At 36.8% G+C, this 24850-nt stretch overlaps 1 protein-coding gene across 4 annotated transcripts in view; it reads left to right on the top strand.

Moving 5' to 3' along the window:
- Positions 1-24850, top strand: part of DACH2 (dachshund family transcription factor 2) — a 314600-nt gene that overhangs the window by 119379 nt on the left and 170371 nt on the right. The gene's annotated exons all lie outside the window — the stretch shown is intronic.

The following is a 24850-nucleotide window of genomic DNA, read 5'->3' as shown; positions in this document are numbered from 1 at the left end:
TAAAGAAAAAAAAAAAAAAGCATCCATGGACAGTTGGGGCTTGTGGTGAAACAGTTAATGAATCTCCAGGTAATTTAAAATTATAAAAGGAGAGTTCTTGTGTATTGGGGTAGAAAGTCTGTTTTGGGAGGTAGAGCCTTGTCTTTTACTGCTGCCTTCAGTTAGCAGCTAAGACTTTGGAGTCAAATGAGTCAATTACTATTAATCATCTTTGGTACCATAATGAAGAAGAGGCAGTTGATTTTTGATCTAATACTGTCTGCTGCTTTACAACAATATTTTCTAATAAAGTCACTTCACATGAGGATGGTTTAAAGTATATCTACCGTGTGTGTTACATGGAGATAGACGTTTTATTTCCATCCTATGAGGTTGAGGATGCTCCTCCACTTATATTGCGACTTTGAACTTCATTAAAATTTGAGTGATTTGCATGCTTTCCCTGTTCCAGAGCATGTGACAGTTTTTTAAAGTTGTTGCACATCTGAGTGAAACCGGAGCAGGACAGCTTATGAGTATATTGTGATAGCAAGAGACACAAACTTCTCTTTATCTGTCTATGTATTTCAGTGCTTTTCAATAAGAAAACACAATGGCAAGGTTGCAGGACAATTAAAAATGTTGGGTGCTCGTGTCATCTTTTCATGTGCATATCCATCAGTTCTTATTTGATAACTAATATTTTTCTAACTGATTTTCAGTAGCCACAAGTTTGGCTTAACCAATTTTCACAGAACAATAATAAAGTTCTTATGCAGCATATAATTTAATGTCTAACACAGTAAGCAATCATTAGTATATGATCTAAACATTTAAAATGCATTTAGTTCTGGCAGTTTTGAATGCATGTAAGTTACTTTCAGGATATTTGAAAATATTTGGAATAGTCATTTCAAAATGGAGTGTGTCTTTGGACTTCAAGTGTTAGACAGTTAGGATCTCTTTGGGATATCCAGTACAAATGGTTTCTCTACGTTAGTCTGGGCTTTTTTCTGAAGACTACATGATGTGTGGTAAAGGAGAGGCAATTATGTTTTAGCTATCTAATCTATCAAATAACAAACTTATTTTTTCAGAATATAGGAATTACTTTAATTACAGATTTTTCTTTAAATAAGCCTACACTGAAAGCCGGTAGCTCATGGTGCTGCTGCTTGGAGAATGGCTAGCCATTTATTTCTAGTCATAGCAATTGAAATCCAATATTTATTCATTTACCACTCAGTAATATATTTGACAGATGTGTTGAATAACTGAGTCAATTGCTGCCTTAAAACTCCTAGCCCTTTTTTTTTTAATTCACAGTATCTAGAAACACTGCTGATAATATAGAAGTTACAATATCTACAAATTAACATTGTTGAGATGCCACTTACTGTTGTGATTATACCTGCAGATCAGACTTTTTTTTTTTTTAAATCGCTGGTTCAAATTCACCCTGAATAAGCTATTACTGTGGGTAAAGTCAGTTCAGCAAATGATGTAGAAGTCAGTTCCATAATGTTCCCTTTACAAAGAGCAGTTGTTTTGGGTGTTTTGAACCCGCCAGACGTTTTAGCGATGATTGATACAAGTAGAAATCTCACAGCTAGTTCTCTGTATAACACTTTGAAGAGATACGGTGCATTTCTTTCTTGTTTATTTTTAAAAAATTAATTCACGCAGCCTAAATTTCAAGGTGCTCTTCCCCATGAAGACTGCAGAGATGAACTCAGGGTCTTCGTATCAGACCACAGAAGGACCCGTGCAACCTGCAAATCCAGTTGCTCACCCAGCGTCAAGGGGTGATGCAGTGTGGTTAATGGAGTGAAGAAATAGAGTAATGGAGGATGTTGGTTTGGATGAGGTCGGCCCTGTGATGCTAGTTGAAGAATGCAATTTTATCTTTTCATTGTGAGACAGATGTTAAAGATATTTGTATAAAAGGTCTCAGGACCACAGACAGTAAGATCACAATCATAACGGAAATGAAGTGCACTCGTCGGTGTCCAGCTAGATGTAAAATTATGCTACGTATTTTGTATTTATGTTATTGATACAGAAATTGTAATGTGGAGGAAAATAGCCTAGAAGAAAACCTTCGAAGTAACTGTTGTATTTATGGAAATTATTCTCACAGACTAGTGGGAGATTGATTTGCCAGGGCTGTTTGGGTACCTTGTACCACTGCACCTACATCTGCTTTCTTTTGGTCATAGATACTCTGTAGGAAGTGCAATATAATTTTATAATTCTGTTTCTTGTGAAGAAACTTTCACTGCTGAAATAATACTTAGTTTTCTTGAATTATTTGCCTAAACAAATAGGATTTGCCAAAACAAATGGATTTATCCACTGTTTCTTGACCTTTTGTGTGAGACTTTTGGGATGGGGTAACTACGTGAAGGTAACAGGAGCTCTTGTAGAGCGAAGATGCAAAACCTGACACATAGTTGGGACCGGTCTGGTTATTAGGCATCAGACTCTGTAAATACAGCAGTTTTTTAGGAATATAACATGCTGTCATCTTGGTTGCAAAATTTAATGGTCTTTGAGAGGTGAAAGATGCCTTGTCTTGTTATTTTTTTCTGGAAGTGTTAATTCATCACTTCTGATTTTTCAAGACTAAATGGTGAAATGGAGAACATCTTTCCATGTTGGCTTCCTCGCTAGTGTTTTGTAACAAGCAGAACTGCTGCAGAGTAGCAGGCCTAGCTGACTTTGCAGATAACTGAAAGATGTAACAAATAATTGCTTTTGTAACTAGATCAGTCAGTGGTGGAAAACTGATGAAAAGAGTTTTTTCAAACTTTGATGCTTCTTAGTGAACTAAGTATAATTAAGGCCCTTCCCTACAGTGAGACCATTGTTAGCTGCTCTCAAACATTAAATTGATATCAGAAAGTAATGTCTGAAAATTTAAATACATCTTAATAAGCATGCTGTAGGCCATATTTATCTAAAGAATGGCTTTTAATGAAAGTGTGTTACTTGCCTGCATTCCCTATTTTGAGATAGGGAATTTGGGAGTATCAGCTTACCTTCAAAAAGATGTTAATCTGAGGTAGGGTTTTGTTTTGTTTTGTTTTATCTGGAGGTCATTTTTTCTCAAATAATGTGTTAAGAACATTAATGGCTTCTGCCAAACATTAGCAGAGAGAAACAGATCACACAAAGTGGGAGTGAGGTTCCTTTTTCCTCCAGGAGTGCTGCAGGTGATATGTTCTCACAGCGTTTGGTAGAAGCCCAAGAGATGCAAATAAGTGAGTGCTGATGAAAGAGTACATTTTATTTTCTCAATTCATCTCCTGCCAGAAAAGCTTAATGGTATTTTAGAGCTGATATTACACCTCAGAAAAGGGGTAATGCATCTTTAAAAGCTAAACTACATCTTCTTTACTTTTATCAAATTCTCTATAAATCTTTCATGACAGTTTATTTAACAAAGTGTCATTGAAACTGTATAGATGATTGATGTGACCCATGTAAGATCAACATGAAATGTTTGTAAATGTCAGCAAAATGTGACCATCTAGAAGCAAGTAAGGATGGTGTTGCTGTGAAAGTGAAAAACAAACAGAAAATGTTTATCTTATTCTCTACTTTCTGGGATGAAATTACAAATTCATAGAAGTAGTATTATATGATTTTTCTTGGACATCATGCCATGAAGTGGGTAGGAGAATCAAAATTTGTCTTGACATACTGTGCTTTTACTATTTCTTTCTTGTACAGTGGATAATAGTTTCTCACCTATTAAAAAAAAAAGATTCCAATTTCACTTCTCAGAAGAACAATATTAATTTGGTTTAAAAAGTAATAGAAAATTGACCAGAGTTTGAATAAGCTAGCTTTACTCAAGCAGCTCCTGTTATCAGAAGAGCTGGAAACAAGTTGAGGTTCCCTCAACCTACTAGTTCTCTGAAGATTGCTAATCATACGAAAACAAATCTAATGGTACGTGTGCATTGTCACCAGAAGTGTCTTTAAGATGTTACCCTGTTAACTACATTGATGCCATGCTCCTGATTTTTATACCGCTAATTGAAAAAAATACAGAAAGGTTCTACTGGAATCCTTCTGAGAAACTAATCTTTGCAGTCACCTTTTTGATCTCCTTCATTTCTGACTTATCTTTTGCCAGGATCCAGGGGATTAAGGAAACCAGTGACTTTGGGGGCTCCTTGGAGCCATTTGAATGCCCTGGGGCTTTTTGTGGTAGCTCGTGGGCTCAACAGCCTTTAATGGCTCATCTTTCATCCTGCACAAAACTACAACATGCAGCACCATATGCCCTGCAATGTATAGTTCTTTGTGGTTTTGGTGGGTATTTAGACACAGATAGTGTTCTGGGTCCTTAGGATGTGTGCAATAAGAAATTTATTGTTTGTTATTTCACCCCTGAGAAGAAATATGGAGAGGTGTTGCAGAATGTCTTTTGATCAGAGGCGTACATTTCTGCGTGAGCCGGTGAGCTCTAGTTCTTGAACTGTTTTACCTCTTTTGGCGTAGCTGGGCCGTTCGCAGGTCCTTTGTGGAGGCAGCGGAATATCTGCAGCCGTGCCCCAGCCGCTCGGGGCTGTGCAGTGCGTGCAGTGCACCACTGGACACTTGGTCCTACCCCAAAACTGTGGACTGAGCTCCTCTGGGAGCGGTGTGCTCACTTCTCCTCAATGTCTATAAAACAGTCGTCGAGCTCTGCCGTCAGACTTGCAGCACATGACCAGTCCTGTACGTTCTTTACGGCAGGTATGATCAGCCACCAGAATTTCGAGGGAAGAATAAATATGTATCGCCAATTAATTACAAGCATGTGCATGTGTATACGTATATGTAGTTCCCGGTTTGCTTCCTTGCCCCGTTTAGTGCAAACCACCTAAGATCTTAGGACCCAGACAGGGTCTCCCTCTTCATTCATAACCAACTAAACCAGCAGTAATCCTCGTGAGCAATGCTGCTCAACGTGCTCGAAAGGAAGTTCATGAGAGCTGGAGATAAAAACATTTTTGGTCAACAGCCAAAGACAGTCAAGCCCAAGCCTGATGGTTTTTATAGTATTGCAAAACTTGCCTGTTTGCCAAGACCTTCCCACAGTAACCAAAGACAAGGTACAACAGTTCACAAATATTGTTAAAGAAAAAAGAACCTGAAGGTGAAAATAAAATCCATTCTGGTATCCACTTGGACAAAAGCCTTTGCAAATTACTCTAATGAGGTGATAAGATAGTATGGTGATAAAAACCTTGTAAATCAGACATGTTTGTATTGCTTTTAAATTAAACTAAGTTGACATCAATGGAAGATGATTGAAAAATTTAATATATAAAATGGGAGACATAAAACGAAACTGAAGGAGAGAACAAAAATCAAATACTGTATGGTAATGCGTTTTCAGATGCTACAGGATGAAGTAAGCATAGCACAGAAGCTGTAGTCAAATTAGCCAGTATTCCCTGTGAGCTGATTCAGCCATTCTTGGCTTTTTTTTTTTTAATTCCTTGTGAGACATTTTATGTTCTCAGAGCAAATATGTAGATACATACATAACATATTATGTGATGTGTGTATTTAAAAATGAATATATTGGAGATACAGTATTAGCTATTGTGTACTGCAACCGTGCCATTGTACGGTAAATGGAGAATCTTTTGCATTTCTGTGGTAATAATGTGACTATATGCTATTATGAAAAATAACGCTAACATCAGAAGCTCAAGTGTCAAGTAGCCTTATTCAGGTAACCGGAAGCACTCGGGTTATACAGTTATCTCTAATAACCACAGTGCCCTGTTTTGAAAAGTATTACTTCAGATGCACTTCAGTTATTTTAAAAGATACTTGAATGTTTTTGGAAGAAGCATTGAAAAGTTCTGGGCCATAATTTAGTTCTGTGTGAAGGTGTGTGTGTGTGCCTGCATAAACTTTGATTTAAATGGAAGATTGCTGAAGTTCAAGTAAGCATGTTTGTGACAGATAAATTGTTAGTGAACTGTAAGAAAAGCAGGGTATCTTAGTTATTTGTAAACTGTCTTCATTTCAAACTAACCTACATTTGTGAGTTAATTTATTTTTAATCATAATTAAATGATAATCTAGCATATGGTTATCATAAAAAATACAGTAAGTAGCTGGAAGTTGAAGTGGAAAGTTTGTGAGTTCATGCTAGTATTATTAACTGGTCACTGATAACAGAAAAAGCATTAAGGCAACAATCAAAGTAGAAAGGATTATATAACAAATAATGTATAGGTAAATATAGATTGCATATTTTTTAGGAAGTTTAAAGACTCAATCAAAGGAGCCTTGGTGCTGCACAGTTGGTTATAATTATTCAGCTTCCCTCACTTTTCTGCCTTTGCTCCCAATCCCAGTCTGCCAGATGAACGCCTCTCTGTGTGCCAGTTGGATCCTTGCATCTTACTTGCACAATGAGAGTATGGTTATTTCTTATAACCATGGTAATGAATATGCAAATATCATTAAATTAATTGGCAGTTACAGTTTTCTGTGCAGTCTCAGCACAGAGAATTCTGAGCAGTTAATAGAAAAGCGAAGAAACTGAGGCCCATAGGCAACCTATATAAAATTGTACTTTTTTTGTTTATTCTGATTCAGTCCTTGGTATTACATCTTCTGAGTGTTGCACATGCTCATAATGTTTTTCTCTGAAACTCTTAGAAGTTCACTTTTGACATGAGTTCAAATTAAAAAAAAAAAACAACAAACCAACCCCTGCATCTATTCCAATAGCAGGAGCTTTGCTAGTCTGCAGAAAAGGAAATGATGGAAGCAGAAAGAGAAAATCAAACGCATTTTCTGTTTTCAAATGTTCAGTATATAGATAGTTCTGCTTGCTTCCATGGCTCCTTGTACTTTAATTTGAAGTATTGGTATAGACTTTTAAGGAAGATTTTGCTACCTGGTTTTATATACAGATATGTACACACACACACACACGGTAATAGTAAGTGCCTCAAGCTTTTTCATTTTTCTGTTAAAGCCTGCAGTCAAAAGCAGGCTTATTATTCAGTCCTGATTATGATAGCCATTACCAGGAAAGCTCTGATATTTTTACTGCAGCACACAATCACAGTGTGTGTCAGACTAACATAGGTCAGCAAGTTGAATAATTAGGAATGAGTAAAGGGCTATCACAAATGTACAGCGTCCATGTATTCCAGTGCAGTGAAAAATTCATATTCCTATTTAGACATGGACTTTTATAAGCATTTGCTGCACTACTTGCCTCCAGTGTGTAGTACATGCATTTCATTATTTCTTGAGTAATTTGGGAAAAAGATAAAGCATACTACGTACTGCTGAAGCAGTATTGTTTTTTGGTGTTTGACCATATATATGTCTACTACTTATAATGCAGATAAATGGTGGGAATTCTTCTTTAATGTGGATGTGTGCCCAATCCAGAAAGCTTAGCCTTTGTTTAAGGGAAAAAGGGAATTTGATCTCTAAAATCCCACCTGAGCAGTGGCTTCCTATTGCACTTAGTTTGTGTTAATTATATAGAGCAGATAGTCAGTAATCTTTGAAGATAATAAAGATTAATTTCTTTAGTGTTCTCAGCTAAAGGAATAAGTAAAATGAATGGATAGTTGTGAGAGAGTGATGTGTAGTTCTACTGTGTCTTCTGATTGCTTTCTACGTTACATCCCTTCTATGCATTAAACAGTAAAAATGTAGAAATTGTTCTAGAAATGACTGTATAGTGGTTTTCCTCAGCAGAAAGGAATACTGATGGCTTGAACTGGCAGCCAGCCAGTTCAAAATCTCAGTGGAAATCTATAGCTGGCTTAGACTTTAGTCTTTAATTGAAAAATTAAAATTAAAATGTAATTTCTTTGAATGTAGAGAAAATTGAAATACCTACAAATGTACTTTCTTGTCACGATTATACAGGTAAAATGACACGTTTCTACAAATTATTATTGTTGATGTAAAAGGCGTACATAATTTAGTGACAAGTAGTTTGGACATCTCAGTTTGAGACTTACTTTGAAGGGTACCCATGGGGGTTGACCATTAGTTGCACAGTGTTTTACTGAGAGTGAAATATTGAAGGTGAAAACCAGCAAAGCTTTTCATGACAGAAGCTCCAGGATGATGTACTTCAGGAACCAGAGGAGCCGTCTTCTGATTTGAAGTTATAGCTTGAACCATCTGTCTGTCTGAACTATCAGAAGGAAATTGTAGATGTGCTTTAACATTATTTAAGTTTTAAAAACTTCAGTTTAATGTTTCTATAGTAAAAATCCAAGGTGCATTAACGTATGGAAAGCTATTAATTTAGAACAGTTTTCATTTTCTGTTTTGAAGCCAGATGTTTGTAGGTGTCACCTTCCAATCTAATGAGTGCTTAAATGGCTTTCTCCCCCCTCTTTTAACACCGCATAACTTCATGTGAAGAAAAATCAATTCCCAGAGGCCCGCAACACGTGGACATATTTGATGAATGAGAAATAGTCAGTGCCATTTGCTCGTAATACAGCTTCTTGCAAGAATTTAAGACAAACAGGTATCATTAGGCTAATAGGGCGATACTGATATTTTTTGTGTAGCATCAGATTAAACTGTCTGCTATTTAGTGACTGGATAGGGCAGCCCAGAGCACGGGTGTTATGTTCACCAGAGTTAGTGGAAAAAAAAGTGAATTTCCCATAAATCCATTATTTTTGGTTAGGAAAAATGGAAGATGTGAACATTTTGGAAAACAGAAAAACCAGGGTGAATCTCTTCAGTAGTGACAAAGCGCTGATGGCGAACGCGTGTGGGACGGGGCACTCAGGAGTGATGGGGGTCAGAGCTGAAGATGTCCAGCAGGAGAAGGATGGAGCTCCCTGCATGTTTGCGGAGCTCAGGGTTGATTTCAAAGGCTGCTGCCTGCTGAGGCAAACTGAGGGATGCTGGGCAGTGACCTTTCTCCCCAGTTTTCATCTTTAACGCCATTTGAGAGCCACAGTTTTTTAGGTTCTTTCCTGTTAAAACATATGTATGATTCACAAAGTTCTGTTACTTTGTGCAAGATGAATGGAGCTGTCTGCCAGCTTCCCATGCGTGCACATGCACAGAAGTCAGCGGATGCCAGCTTTATAAACTATGTCAAACTTTAAGTAAAATAAACTAATTATTTAGTAGCTACTGTGGGACAGATGTTCTTGAGTTTTTTTGCAATGAACTGTACAACAGCCGGATAGGGAGGCTTTCAGGACTGTCAATATTATTAATTCAATTAATGCATAAAGTCATGTAGCTTTTAATGCTGGTTTTGCCTCCAGTGTATTTGTAGCCTCCATATATTGATCATCTTACAGATTCATTCTAGAATATGTTTTGTCTTCTTACATGCAGTATATGTAACTACATTTTAATAGGTATGCGAATGAATAATACCAATTTATAGAAAAATACTTTCCGTTGTAAATTCTTTCGTTTTTCTGCTAAGCGCAGGTGTTCTGTAAGCCATAGATGAATATCACATGTGAGATGAAGCTTTCTGGAGGGGTAGGGGAGGTTGTCACTGCACACAGTGCGAGTGACTGTGCCGCTCCTGTGTTGTGACAAGTCATCACATAACAAGCACAGATAAATGCCCCGCCCAGAGTGAAACACCATTATTATATATTCTGTTTATAAAACACCGTTAAAGAAAAAGTGTCAGTCAATCAAAAGAGGAGTGACATAACTTACTGAAATGAATGGGTTGGTGAAGATGTATGGTGTTGGGTGCTGAATGCATCCAAGAAGGCGATGGGAGGCAGTCACGTGGTGAAGGGACTCCAAACCTCCCAGTGTGCTGCAAGTGGGAGATTTCATGTTTTTGTGCTTATTTAAACTTGTTTCTTTAAAACCATTTGTTGTACTGCATATAGCAACTCATATGGTTTTTTTTCCCAGACAATTGTACTATAGAAATGTGTAGATTTTTTTTTTTTTCCCTGAGGGGTGATTTTTATAATCTTGAAGCAATGACTGATGTTGAAACAATTATTTTTCGTTCCCTTCCCACCCAACTTTCTTCTAAAATTCAAGTCAAAAGAGAGTTAACAAAAGATAGAAAGTTAAATCAAGGCTGTTGAAAAGTGTGAACTTGAAAATCTCCCTCCCAATCAGTTATGTCAGGGTTGCTTTCTTGTGATTTTAACAATCCCACTGATTATTCAGTTGTCAAAAGATTTCCCGGACAGGCAGTAATGGGCTTCTAATATGAAAAACAAGCACATTAAATCCACCAAATAAATAAAATCTAAGCATCTGAGTCTATGAAAAAGGCTATAACTGCATTTTCTTTTTCTTTTCTGGGTCTCCTTTGAAACAGACAAATAGCTCAATATGTAGGGCGTATGAAATTTTGAAGAGGGATATCTTTGCATTGTAAAGGTGAATTTAGTGAAGAATGCTGGAAGCATGCTGAAGTGTTCTTTTATTAGAGGAAAGTTGATAAATGGGCAGCTTTGAACTCCATGTTTGCCTTGGTATATCTTAACTCTTCGGCAGAGGGCTTTCAGAGGTGTGATACAACTAAGTCGCTTCTCATCAGTCAGAAAGAGTCATTGAGAAGTTGGTGCTAACATCAGCTGTGGTATTTATCCTTTATTCCATTAACTCATTTTATGCAAATTATGAAAATATTATCAGATATTAACAAATTATTGTGATGCATCTATATTTTATGTAGTTGCTTTAATATCAGCTAATAGCTAAATGGAAACAAACTGTTTAAAGCCATTTTGTAAACATTTGGTGGAAGAACATAAATAATAGACTGGTTTTAATAACATAATAAGAATACAATAAATGGAGCAAAAGCTCAATGACTGTAAGATGTGAGCAGTGTCTTGGTAACAAGACAGGGTAACAAGTGGTTATTGCATTAGCCTTTCACCTTTTGAGATTTGAATTTAACACCCGGTTGAGGCTGCAGTTAATGAAGTTGAGTGGTTTCATGCATTTTACTTGGTGCTCTTACGAGGGTTGGCTCTGAAAGGTCTCAGGCTGGGCTAGCAGATGTGTTGCAGGTCAGTGCTTGGTTGCCAGAGCTGCGTGAGGACCTTACAAAACGCCGCCTTCTCCTGGCTGTTTTGTCCCTTGGTATGTTACTAGTCAGTATGTTAATTCAAACCAACAAACAAAAAAAATACATTTCTAGGAGAAAAGAACAGCCAAAGGAGGGGCACTAAATTTTGCTGTTGCTCTTACCTGAAGCCACTGTTGTGGATGTTGGCCATCCAGGAAATCATTACCAAGTGACTGACAGGGAGGCTTGTTCGAGAGACTCTACGATCTATAAATAGCAGAGTAGTATGAAATTGTGACTGATCAAAATAAATGTGGAATGGAGGTTTTATTGAGACTTCCCTCACCCTTAGAGAAACCATTAAAAAATTAATCTAATTAGAGATACATATATTTAGCCAATTGTTTTTATTAAAAAGTCTTGTATGAAAGGAAGAAATTTGTTTCACAGATTAATTTCAAGTCATAAGCTACGTTGTGTTCCCAATGTTAGATGCTTAATGACCATGGATTAAGCCTAAAAAAAGAGTATAAAACTGATTTAGATGCAGGATATTTAAGTCAGTATTGGGTTTGATTTTTTTTTTTCTCCTGTAATTTCCGATTCTATCATTTGCGTGTAGGTCATGTTCTCATCGTTTCTCAGAGCAATTCTTCATTAAGGCTATGGCCATCCTGCCACCGTATGACTGCAGGTGTATGAATATGGAAAATGAGACTGGGCTGTGATGTATAGAAACCCATGACAAAGTAGCTGTAGGGGGATGAGGGAACACGGTTCAGATAGGCCAGGAAATGTCAGATGCATGTTTGGGCACTTAGGCGTGCCCGCTCTGCTCCCATGCTGGTACCGGTTCATACAAATACTGGTTATTAGAGTATAAAGCAGTTATGAATATGTTCTTTAGCTGGAAATGGTAATGATGCTTTTCAGACAGAATGTTCCACACATAAATATGAACCATGCTTATCTAAGAATACTTTTAAAAGCTATAGAAAATTACTGGGAAAATTTCCTAGGTCTGAATGTGTTACTATTTGAGAAAACGCAGGAGAGGGGCTCAGCTTCCTCCAGCAGAATCGGGTGACTCGGTGGGTGTTCTGTGAAACTTCCTTCCATGGTATGAAGAACGCTGACTCTCTGATCTGGTTGCTTGAAGACTCCCCCAAAACGTTCGTTGTAAGCTGACAGATTGAGCTGAAAAGAATCCATCATGTTCAGGTCGGGTATCTGTAAGCGTGCTTGGGGCGGTGTGTGACGGCAGAAGAACGTCAGCCATATGGAAGGGGCTTTCTCCAAGGTACCGGCGGGTGCAGTTGGTGTGTCTCCATGCGCCTGTTGGCAGCCCTGCTCCCTGAGAAAGGCATTGCTTTCAAACATGAGTAATTGATGAATTGTATGTAATATGCAAATGTGAATGCATAAATCTCCTGAATGACAGCTTAATTTATGTGAGCCTTTAAGAATGTGGGATTAGATTTTAATTAAATATCTTCAAAGGCACCCTGACTTACTCAGTTTTTTGGCTGCTGTCTTTATGAGAGTTTAAGAGGGGACAAAATCCTGATTTTAAACATACTATTTACTGTTTTTCTAATGAACTGTCATTGAATAAAATCTATATATATCAATGCATATATTCTAGGGACTATGTTAGATAAATCTAATAATAATGATAATCAAATAGAAGTGCCATGAAACTTGTTGGAATTGAAATAATTAGTGCAACTAGTTCACTTGTTCCCTTATGATTAAAATGAGTAAATGTCAAGTTAAAGCCAGTATAAATGTTTAATTTAATAGTTCACATTCAAGAAGTACCTTAAACTGCCAAAAACAAGTATTTGAATTTTGATGGTTACCGTTGCTTTAATTGTTGCCCCAAATGCGATGAATTTGATTGTTTCTATTAGGGCAGTTAGAGCTAAATCCCAGCATGGCTGCCTCAGCCAGCTTGTAGCAGCTGCAGGAGATTATCTACATGTGTAGAGCACTTTGAGCTACTAGAGGATAAATAGCGGGTGCCTCATTTCCTTGATCCTGGAAGGGTCAGATTATCCTGCCCTGGACTGAGCAAATGACTTCGGCAGTTGCTGAAGTTGAAGCGAGCAGGAGCAGTTCAGCTGGAGTCAGCAGAACCGCGGGTAGTATTAGTTAAGTACATCTTTTGGTGTTTTGCTGGACCAAGGTTTGTCAGTTTTGAAGAAGCGAAACCAGTATAGTGGGAAGAGGATGTAAAAAGACAACAAGAGATTTTTTGCTTGGAATTTAAATATGTGTAGAAGTCATAGTTAGACCTGAATAGTGCCATTGTCTTAAAATTCTTTTTTAAAAACAGGCAATTAAGCTAAGCAAAATAACTACTTCCTTTAGCTTGATCAACTGTCTAAAAGGATATAGCAAAAAAAAAAAAAAAAAGTATGTTACCCCTTCATAAAGACCTTTCATTTACACAAGGAAAGCCATGGTAAATAACAAATGTCAGCATGAATTTGTAGAATCGTGTCCTGAAACACTGTTCAAAGCAGATGGAAATTTAGGTATTTATGATTGACATTTTGCTAAACAGTTTTAAAAATGTTTTGTTTTTCATGGTACCCTGATACTTTTCAGGATTAAACATGTTCATTAAAAATGCTGTTAACCACATTGTGCTAGTAAGGCCCGATAGCATTGCAGAGGGCAGGGCCTGACGGGAAGGTTCCTGCTGTGTGCCATGGATGATCAGTGGTTTTTCGCATGCGGGGCATGAAATCATGGTTGATCACAGCAGAGAAATTTCTTGAGCTCCATTACAGTTTTCAAATTCAAACAAAGCTTGACTACATCTTATGGATGTGAATTTTAAGTAAAGTAGGTATTCATTTTTAGTGTAATTTAGGGAAGAATTTAAAAATACTCAGTAAGTCTGGTGCCCCTTACGTACTCAGCTGTATGATGGACCTGTTGGAGCAGGTCCAGAGGAGGCCCACAAGAATGATCAGAGGGATGAAACACCTCTCCTGTGAAGAAGGGCTGAGAGAGTTGGGGTTGTTCAGCCTGGAGAAGAGAAGGTTCTGTGGAGACCTCATTGAAGCCTTTCAATACTTAAAGGGGGCTTATAAGAAAGATGGGGATAAACTTCTTAACAGGGCCTCTTGCAAAACGACAAGGGGATAATGGTTTTAAACAGAAAGAGAGTTGATTTAGACTAGATATAAGGAAGAAATTTTTTACAATGAGGGCGGTGAGACACTGGCACAGGTTGCCCAGAGAGGTGGTAGATGCCCCATCCCTGGCAGTGTTCAAGGTCAGGTTGGACGGGGCTCTGAGCAACCTGGTCTAGTTGAAGATGTCCCTGCTCACAGCAGGGGGGTTGCACTAGATGACCTGCAAAGGTCCCTTCCAACCCAAACTATTCTATGATTCTGTGATCCTCTTTATGTATTCATCTGTAGTATTTCCATTTGCATTTTGCTCCCCTACTCACACCCATTGAGTCGAATCCTTGCAGTGAGACCAGAAGTTTCAGATCTCTTTTTTGGTTGAGGAACTGTCTTTAAATTGGTGACCTGCTCTACCTTTTGTGCAGGCCATTACTCCTGATGCAGGGGTAGAGGAAAGATCTCTCTCCATCAGCTCCTATGGAATTTTTGGGCATAGCGTGGAGGTGTTGGCACTGACTTTTTCCATCCAGGGCGAAGCAGCTAGAGGAAAGGGTAGGAGCTTTATTTCCTCTTGTGTTCTAGGTCATTCTTCTCTTTATTTGTCTCTTTAATACCATAATACTAGTCCAGGGAAAGTAGTTGTGATGAGACATTTCCCTACAGTAGGAGGGTAGGCTCGTGGCTGTGTGGATATGAGGCCAAGAGCAAAGAGTTTGGGGGGATATTCTAGAGGCAAATAGCTGTGACATACTGATCAGTTGGGGTAGATGTTGATGAGAAACATGAATGTTGAAGGAAATTGATTTTGAGTCTTGTATCATACAGGTTTTTTTGTTGGACATAACTTTTTTTTTAGCTACCTTAGTTTTAATTTTTACTCTTAATTTAATACACTTGCAAATTAGGTCACTCTTGTAAATTCAGTACAATATGCAAGCGTGCTGCATTTTTCAGTTTTTTGGTGCAAGTACTTAACCGCAGCCTTTGGTCAACTTTTCATTTAGTTCCTGTGTTTTGTGCATGGCGGTTGGAAAGATGTTTAGTTATCAGTATTAGAGTTTACTGTCTGAAAGTATTGGCTGTTGCATAAACCGTGATAACAGATGAAAGAACAAACTTACAGTTGCTGTAATTGCAGTATTTTTTAATGCAAAAAAGTAAACAAAATCTCTAGATACGCTGCTTTTTTATTATCGAGACTAAAGACTAAGAATTTCTTGATTGTAGGATTGTAGACTACATACACCAGTGAGAGACATTTCTGAGGTTCAACAAGGAAACACTTCTGGTATCAAATAGAAATCTCTCCTTTTAAAAAAATTGCTGAGAAAAAACATCACCAAAGTAGGGGACCAGAAATTTGCCTGGAAGGAGTTGCTAAAAGTTTCAGAAATAATCTCATTAAGTGGTGCAACCCCCTAAGTTTAAACTGGTTTAATTTTTTTGTTACTGCTTTTTTTGTAGGCAGAACTTGGTGATAGTTGTCAGCTTTTTTTTTTTTTTTTTTCCCCCCCTTCTCCCCACCCTGTCTCTGTTTGCACCCTTCTGGGCCTTCTATGTTTCACAGTATCTCCCTTACATGGCAGGATCTGGGGGGAATATCTGAAGGCAAAGTGTTTCCTGTACATCATTAAATCTTCTACATTTGGACACTGATGGATAATGTTAGCTAGGTATTTTATTACTGCATTATTTAATTAAGTTGACCTGTTCCTAATAGATTAATGTTTCCTGCAATTATGCCTGCATTTAAAACTCTAGCCTTTAAAACTTTAAAAAATAAAATTCTAATAAAAATAGCTGTATAGATAAAAGCGTGGTACTGAATTGAATTTCTTTCCAGATATTTTTGGTTTTATGTTGCTAAAGATCAAGAGCTATTTTAAATCATAAGATTGAAAAAGTCAAGTTAAAATAACCCTAGGATGGAAAATGCAAATATATATAATTGCTAAAGGTAAAATTCAAATACAGAAAAGAGAGAAGGCCAGTGGTTTTTTTTTCTGAACATCTTTGTGTTGATTCTCCCATTTTTAATTTTGCCCAATGTCTTTTTAGTTTGGAATCAGTTTGGGTAAAGGACTGCTGCTTTGTGAAACTCTCAGTTGGATCCTGATAGTTAATACAAAATTGAGGCTCCTGTAGACTATGATAGGTCTGAATGTCTTTACCAAAAATGCGAATGTTAAAATACATGGCGAAAATTTTCTGGACTTTAATGTGCGTATCAGTCATTGATTGTGTATTTCTTGGCCTTAAGGTTAGAACAGATATCCAGTCTCGTTTTGTTTTTTTAGTCATTCTCAGGTGCTTCTTTGTTTCATTTTCTGATATTAATATAGTATGTTGATACAGCTTATAAAATGAGTGCTCATTTCTTCCAAAGACTTTCAGAAACTGAAGTCTAATATATTTAACTGATTTCAATCTCAGCATCAATTTATAAGGCAGTATGCATGTATTGTAATTAGGTCTATTTGAATAATTTATGATGGTCCAAAGTTTAATGCCATTAAGAAATGCACACAAGGATAATCCTGGAGTTCTTACTTGGTGCACAGACCTGCAAAGAGAATTTGTCTGTTGTTCCCATGAGCTTTGAGAGTTATAGCATTTTATAGGGTCAGCATTTTATAGGGTCAGCCTTGTTCAGGTAAATGATAACATTTCTATCGAGCTGTACTATAGTAGGGATTAACAGGGACAGCAGCATTTGGTCCACAATGGAAGGGATGTGCTTTCTGAATTGTGTGATCAAACTCAACCTTTTTATAACTGACTTGAAAATATATTATTATTAAGAAATTAAAACTTGAGCAATTCTAAATCATTTTTACACTATGCAAAATCATTATTATTACTATTAGAAAGTTAAAAATGAGCACACTCCAGAGAAACAATGCAGTATTAAAAGCGAACTGCATTATACTTCTTTAGCAAAGCATGTTTTAAGAAATTAAAATAAGAAAAAAGTTTTCAAGGCTTCATAACTTTTCTCTTCTGTTTATCTTAGGAAATGGCTACATCCAATGACAATAAAAATCAATGAGTAAATAAACACAATGAGAACATGCTTACCAAGCACCAAACTTTGAGATTTCATGAAAAAAATTGAGCTTGCAATGAATTACTGTAAAAATGTTTGTGTACATTTTCCTTTGAGATTACAACAGTGCAACCTAAGCAGAATTTCATCGCAGACAGATTTCATGTGATTTGAAAATAAATGGCTTCTGATGTATTTGAAAAAGAATGAAGTTATGTACTTTACACTTCTTTTAATGTCGGTTAATAATGGTAGAAAAAGCTTTAAAATAACTGTGCTCTTTTAAGTATCACTGGAAAATAACCTTTTCAGTTAGCTAAGGAATTTATTCTGTCGTTCATATTTGCTGAAGGGAGAGCTGTACAATTAAAGCTAAGAAGCAGCAGTGAGCAATGCTGAAGGAGAAAACTGGAAGGGTTGTAGCATTGCTGTTGTCAAGAAGAAAACCAAGTTTGTTACGCATCATTACCAAGTAATGTGTCTGGTGCAAATCTCTATACTATACATGTTTTAAATCTGAAATGTCTCTTCGGATATTCTGAAATAATGGCCAGAAGTGTGGAGTGGTGACATCTCTGTAAAGTCTGTTTTTCAAAGTTGTATAATCATGGTAGTGAAACCTTAACCTGTTCCTTTCACTTTCCCAGCTCTGCCCCACAGGTGGCTTGCAGGTATTTGGGCTATTCTGTGCCTTTATACCATTTCTGATTTAAAAATTATAATTGTTGATCGCTACAGTGCCATTAGAGCAGTGAAAAAAGTTGCACTGTTTTTGCTGGTATGTGCCAAGATCTGCTTAGATGTGGTGGTTTATTTTGAACATTCTTTTCGCATCTGCTATTTACCACATAGAATACACTAATGTAAATCTTAATCTTTCAGTTTAAATCAGTTCATTCTTATGACTTAATTATTTTGACTGCTGTGTTTTCAATTCCCTCTAGCTTGGTAATATCTTTCTTGTAATTAGGTTGCTTAGAAATACACATGCAGTTCCAGGTATAGCCATACAGGAGCAGATGAGTTAGGGCAATTTCTTCCTTTTCTGACATGATGCTTCTAGGCGTGCAGCCCAGCAAAAAGTTGGATATTTTCCTTGTTTTATCACATCTGCCTAATTTGCAGTCTTTTATAACACCTAAATGTCTCTCAGCATATTAACATTACAGATGTTGCCTCTCTTTTTGAGAGCTACATTTGCATTATTTTTCACACTTCGTTAATTTTGCTTTTTAAAAAAAATGAATTCATTTTTAAGCTGCTTTTATTCATTCTCACTGAAGGTTTTTGTAATGTTTCCACTTTCCTGTCAAGGCCATCTTTTATGTGAGATTTTGTTTAAACTTTTTTGCTTTCCTTTTAGAACATCTATGAAGATATTAGATGGAGTTAGAGCCAGATCAATTTATTGCTGAATCTTCAGGGTAGCTCTTCTCTGTACCATCATTCGCTCTGTTTCAGTCTGTGAGTGCTCACATCCATACTAATCTTTTATTGGAACAAGGCACTCTGTTACTTGATTTTTCTTTTTAAATTACAGTCTAAATGTATTGCATCTTTTTTTTTCCCCATATAGCAATTAATTCTGCAAGTCTCTTTCTAGAAAGATTTTATTCTGCCTAATGGCAATGCAACTGTGTGCTGTCAACATCCTGAGATCATTCTCTTTATAGTTGTTTAACTATTTATCAGAAGCAGAAGTTATTTCTCCGTATCAGTAATTACCTAGACCTACCTAGACTGGACACAAACAGAACAGATTTTCATGCTGCCTTCTCTGGACTCATTAAAGTATTTCTTCAATAAAAGCTATTTTTAAAATTAAGGGAAAATAAGTCATTGGCCTGGAAACTAATTACATTGCTTGAACTCAGGTTTTGCGTCTTTGTTTTTAATAAAAAAAGAAAATTACTAGTTAAAAATACTCTTTAGAAACAATTTCTTCTGCAGCTGTAAATTTTTTCACTAGGGTGATGGGTATGTTTTCATGCATTGTTGATACAGAATTGAAGCTGTCCCCTCATGATTTCAGTTGCAGTGCAGGGTGGATTTTTCTGTTCGCAGTTACTTAAATGTGTCTGTAATACAAGCTTTAAAACACAGTCCAAACACCTCTTAAAAATGAACAGTGCTTTCCACCTTTAATAAATTTTGTAAGATTATTATGGAAGAAAATGCGAACTAAAACCCCACAAAATTGTGGTGATGGTGTCAGGAATGTAAGTGGTAATTGTTTTCCTGGTGTTCCAGACACTGTTTGTGTGTTACAGAAATGCTTTCCATTCCCACATAACTCTGGTATATGCTGTAGCATATAGGGTGTAGTTAAAGGCTCTGTCGCTGCCCTCTGTGAAGTTACCTTTGACATTGATAAGAGCATCTGTGGTATTGGAAACAGGGTAAAAACTTAGTGTTGTACTGAAACTGCAGAAGGCCCTCATGTCTTGGTCTTAGCTTTTGGACAGCTATTTGAGGAGAGGGTAAGTCAGAGTCCCTGACAAACCACAGAGCCATTGTGGTCACTTAAAGATCACAGTTCTGTGAATCTTTGTTTCTTCATTATTTTTTTATTTTCATAGAATCATAGAATCATTTAGGTTGGAAAAGACCTTCAAGATCATCAAGTCCAACCATCATCCATGCCCACCAAACCATGTTATGGAGTACCTCGTCTACGTGCTTTTTGAATACCTCCAGGGATGGTGACTCAACCACTTCCCTGGGCAGCCTATTTCAATGTCTGACACCCTCTCAGTAAAGAAATTTTTCTTAATATCTAACCTAAATCTCCCTTGCCGCAACTTGAGGCCATTTTCTCTTGTCCTATCTCCAGCCACCTGACAGAAGAGACCATCACCCACCTCACTACAACCCCCTTCAGGTAGTTGTAGAGAGCGATAAGGTCTCCCCTCAGCCTCCTCTTCTCTAGACTAAACAGCCCCAATTTGAGGGTTTTTTTTTTCATTAATACTGAAGTCAAGGAGCCAATATTCTTAAAGAATACCAATCTGTTCCTTTTTGAAAGCTAATTGTTTACATGCCGAGTACTAGTTGCTGCTGTTGCTAACCCAGAACAGTTCTCTAATGCCTGAGATGTGGGAGAACTCGCGCTGTGGCAGCTGGTCAAAAATGTTATTGATATTTGTTCATCTTTATCCACCTCTTGAAATAGTGCAAGTCTGATTTTGTGTTTCATATAGTTGCTGATACTAACTTACTTCCTTGTAACACTAAGGAAAAGATAGCTTTTTTTTCTTTTCTGAATTTATTAGAAAAAACCCAAACCCCTAAAACTTAAATTTCAAGGAAAGAAAAGTATATCTAAAATGATAGAAATGGGTAATAGAGGGACACATTAAATTATGTGAACGAGAGCAGTCCAGATGACCATCACTATGGAATTAAGTTAAGCAGTTGAGTTTATTGTCAAATCAGTCAGTTTACTGTGTGATGTATTTGATAATTCTCTTAAGTTAATTAGTTCCAACCAGGTATTTTATAGCACTATCGCCTGGCTGTAAAATAATGCAGCTGGTTCATTTTCAAATGGGGGAGTTGTCTTACATAATTTCTCTACAGCTTTAAAAAATATCTTCATGTTATCTGGAATAAAGCTAAGCTGGAAATTCTGTCAGCCGTTTAGTCCAAGGTGATTACACCAATTTGAGAATGTCAACAATTACACAGTACTCATGTTTAATTAGTAAAAGGGAAGCACCTGTATTTTTAGAGGAAAAGACTCCAGGATTAGACTGTACAAATTCAAGTTGTTACAAAAGACAAAAATGAGCATATTATTCATCCTTGGGGAAAATCAGTCACTGGATGGGCTCCGTTCATGGAAAAAATGTGACAAATAGTTCTTTTTGCATATGGTCTCTCCATGCTTTTGTACTGATGCATATCAGTAATGATGTTTACAACTCCTTTGTCTGTCCAACAGCAAAACAAAAAAATTAAGAGCGCTTCTGGTGGTTAGACAGACCTGTAACACTCTCACTTGAATATCTCAAATTTTACACTTGACATATCATTTCAGACTGAAAATGTGACTTTTTATTTATTTTCTTTAAATCATTTTCTTAATGCCTCAACCAGATGGTGGTTTAAAAATAGGCAACATTTCTCTAAGAGTTTTCTTAAGACCTTTCTTTGGCTTTTAATTGCACATTTATAATTATGTTCTTACAAAAAGATAAAAGAGTTTTGAAAGATTATTCTTGGCAACAGACCTAAGGTGAAAACCTGCTGTTTTAATGCGTAAATTATAATGTGTGCAGTTGTGAAGAGTGGTTTTGTGAAATGCTCAAGTAAGCGCAAGAATCTAAGAGAGCTGTCAAAGAGTTTGCAGTCTAAAGGGGCTAATGTTCATTGAAAAACAACTCATAATATGCTGTGCCTGAAGGCTAAATGAGTAGTTTAAGTTAAACACGATCACTAACTTTCTGGAAGACAGATAAAGGAAACAATTGTTCCTCAAGCAAAGTTAGAGAAATGAAAAAAACAGCCTCACTTTGATGCCTGTTTAAAATCATTAATTTTCCTGTAAGCTAATGTAAATCAAGGATTAAACAGAAACTGTTACCATCTGACCCTTATAAACTAAACTTCTGTGTGGCTCATCTATTTGAAGTCAAATCTATCCATACATCTAAACAGGAAACTGAAGGAAAACATTTTTTTCTTTTCATTTCCCCTATCCTGCAAACTTTTTCAAAACCTATTTCCTTTTAAAATTTAGTCTGCATACTTACACATTGTTTTTTCTTTCCCTGCCTAGGGTTTTGTAAACCTGCCACCAGTTCCTATACAGAGTGGTATAAGCGGGTGCTCTCTGGGCACTGCAGTTCACCCATCTGTAAATATTTCTAAAAGTGCCTATCTTTACAGGATGGTTTTGGACCGTGTGAGGGATCCAAGCTCATATGTGAGCTCCTGGGTAGCATACAAGTATCATAACTATGATCGGTTGGATTTCATGACTAAGTGGCAAATGCTGGGGATTCAGGATTACAATTTGTACCTACAGTTCAGGGTGATTTTCACCTTGTAGACCTGTATTTCTCTGTCTATAATGACATTGATCTCTAGAAAATACTTTGAACTCTACAGATGAAATTATTATATATTAGGTTATTATTATTACTATTATTTATTTGCTGCAAGGATAAATGACATATTTCTGTTGCTCACCACTTAGGTTTGACGATTGTTGACACTTCAAAAAGGTGATAAATATCTAACAGATCCTGTTATCATCTGTCATGTTGGAGAGATACATAGCTCATGGTTTATAGAAAACACTTTGTTCTGTGAATATGCCTGTTTTCTTGTGTGTGTGTTTGTCAGAAAAATTCTCATCTTAATGGACTGACTTGCTTTATGTAGCTTCATTATCAGATGTTTCCATGATACAAGATGGTCATTTTATACCTGGTCAGTTAAGTCTCATACAACATTGTGAGGAGTTTGAAGTCAGATTATTCACTCTTCTGCAAATAATCTGACTGTAAAGGCCAGATATTGACAGTGAAGAATTCACAGCCCTTAGAGGTACTGAGTTGTCTCCTTCCTTTTGGTCATGTCTCTGTTCTGCCTTCCTAGCCCCTTGGTGCACAGTTATGTCCCAATATAAGTTGCTTATAGCAGCACTGTCGCAATTTATGATGTGTTATTCCTAGATAACAGACATGCAACAACTTTGGGTGTTGCACTATCATGTATTGAGTTTCCAGAGAGTCGGTACGCATTTTCTGTAATCCTTGTCTTTGGTAGAGTTACATAGGATACATAGAGTTACATAAGATAGCTGATACCCGAATATTTCATGCAAACAAATGCGAGGTACGCAGTGTTTCTAAGCTGTGTGTGGCAGTATTCAGTATATTGCTTCACATGGCCATTTTGGTTGCTTACCATTGTTTCTTTTCTCTCCTTGCATGTCTGTAGCCTAAAAAGAGGGGAAGTTCTAAATGGTTTTAATTTGTCACACACCTACAAAATAATTTTGAGATACATGCCTGTGCAGTATCTCATGTGGAGGGTGCATCTGGATCTTCGACTGTCTTGGTACTTGTTCTTCTGCCAGTTTGGCTACGAAAGATGTAGTCCCATGTCTGTGTCTGCCTGATTTAAATGCATTTCTGAAGAATCCTGTATCTGCTGTTTGGCAACATAGTTAGCCCATGAGTCCTTCAGGAAAATGTCCCTCCCTAAACAAAATAATATAGTCAATATGGGAGGTGTTTTATAATTTTTTCTTCAATAACTGGATGAAGAATATAAAGCCTATTGCTTTTGAAAACAATTCTCATGCATGAGCAGTAGCGTGCAAGGTTTTTCTTAAAGACATGATGATAAGGAAGATGATGCTAGAACAGCAAATTCCTGCCATTCACAAAGGAGGGTCTGTTATAGAACATAGAGAAAGAAATGTAGAGGAGCTTTTGGAGTCCTAATAATTGGCATTTGAAAACACGCTTTTAGCAAGAAATCTGACAAGAATTCTGTCTTAATATAGTGTCTGCATGCTTCCCCACTTCTTTCTGTAGTTCACTCGAGCTAGTTAATAAGCGTGTTGGAAGATCGAGGGGGAAAACAAGCCTCAGAACTCTGAAACTGGCACTTGTCGAACATACAGCATCGAAACAAGATGTAGCATGTGTCAGAACTGTCACCTTCTGCAAAAATGTCTTTTTCTTTGGTTTTGCAGTTGATTAAGTAATAGTTGTATTCATCTGCCTTTTCGTTGTTGTATGGAATCTGTATATCTCTGACTGGTCCAGTGGAAGAGGATAGCAAACTTACTGTGCTTAGTAGGATAAATGATTACAGTGTTAAAGCATGATCCCACTTGCATTGAAAGGAAAAAAAAGATTCTTGTAATGATTTTGAGTGTAGCAAGATAGGACTGAAATGAATTTGGCTCTGGACCAGATAATGCTCTTTTGTTGATGTTAAAACACTGGGCACAGCAGTGATTACAACATAAGAATACAAAAGAGGCTTTATTTATACTTTACTTTTTCTTTCATGTTTCCAATCATAAAAATAAATATGTCTTATTAGAACAGAAAAATTCTACTTGGTTTGCTTTGCATGCTGGGAGGCATTAAGTATTCCCTTTTTTTTTAGGGGAAATGTGTCACTTGCATTTAACTCAGATAAAAATAAATGAAGATAAAACTAATTTAATTTTAGAATATAATTTTTTTGTATTTGTTGAACAACTGTTGTTTTAAAATGGATAGCCTGCTGAGAAAGAAACAAAGCCACTTCAACAAAGCAGGAAATCAATAACCACAAGAAAGCCTAAAGAAAATTAATGCATACAGTGTGAGCAAGTGACATAGAAATTATTTTCTGGTGTAAGAATGGTAATAATAGAAGGCATATGGAGCGGATGAAAAGCATGGTAGAAATATACATAGAAAAGATGTGTTCTCTATTTCTATTTATAAATAATGACCTCTGTGTTACAGTATTTAAACTTTGAAGGGTCTAGATGGTGGTTTTCTTCCTGATTTCCCCACCCCCTAGTCCTAGGTAAATATTTATGCTTGCAAAATTTAGTAGGCTGGCAGCCATGGAAACGTATGTCTTTCATTTATCTCCAGGAAATCTGATTACAAACATTCTTTTACTTGAATT

The sequence above is a fragment of the Haliaeetus albicilla genome, chromosome 23 (genome assembly GCF_947461875.1).
Source record: "Haliaeetus albicilla chromosome 23, bHalAlb1.1, whole genome shotgun sequence".
Taxonomy (NCBI): Eukaryota; Metazoa; Chordata; class Aves; order Accipitriformes; family Accipitridae; genus Haliaeetus; species Haliaeetus albicilla.
The sequence above is the reverse complement of the archived record's forward strand: the minus strand, read 5'-3'. Positions and strand labels throughout refer to the sequence as shown.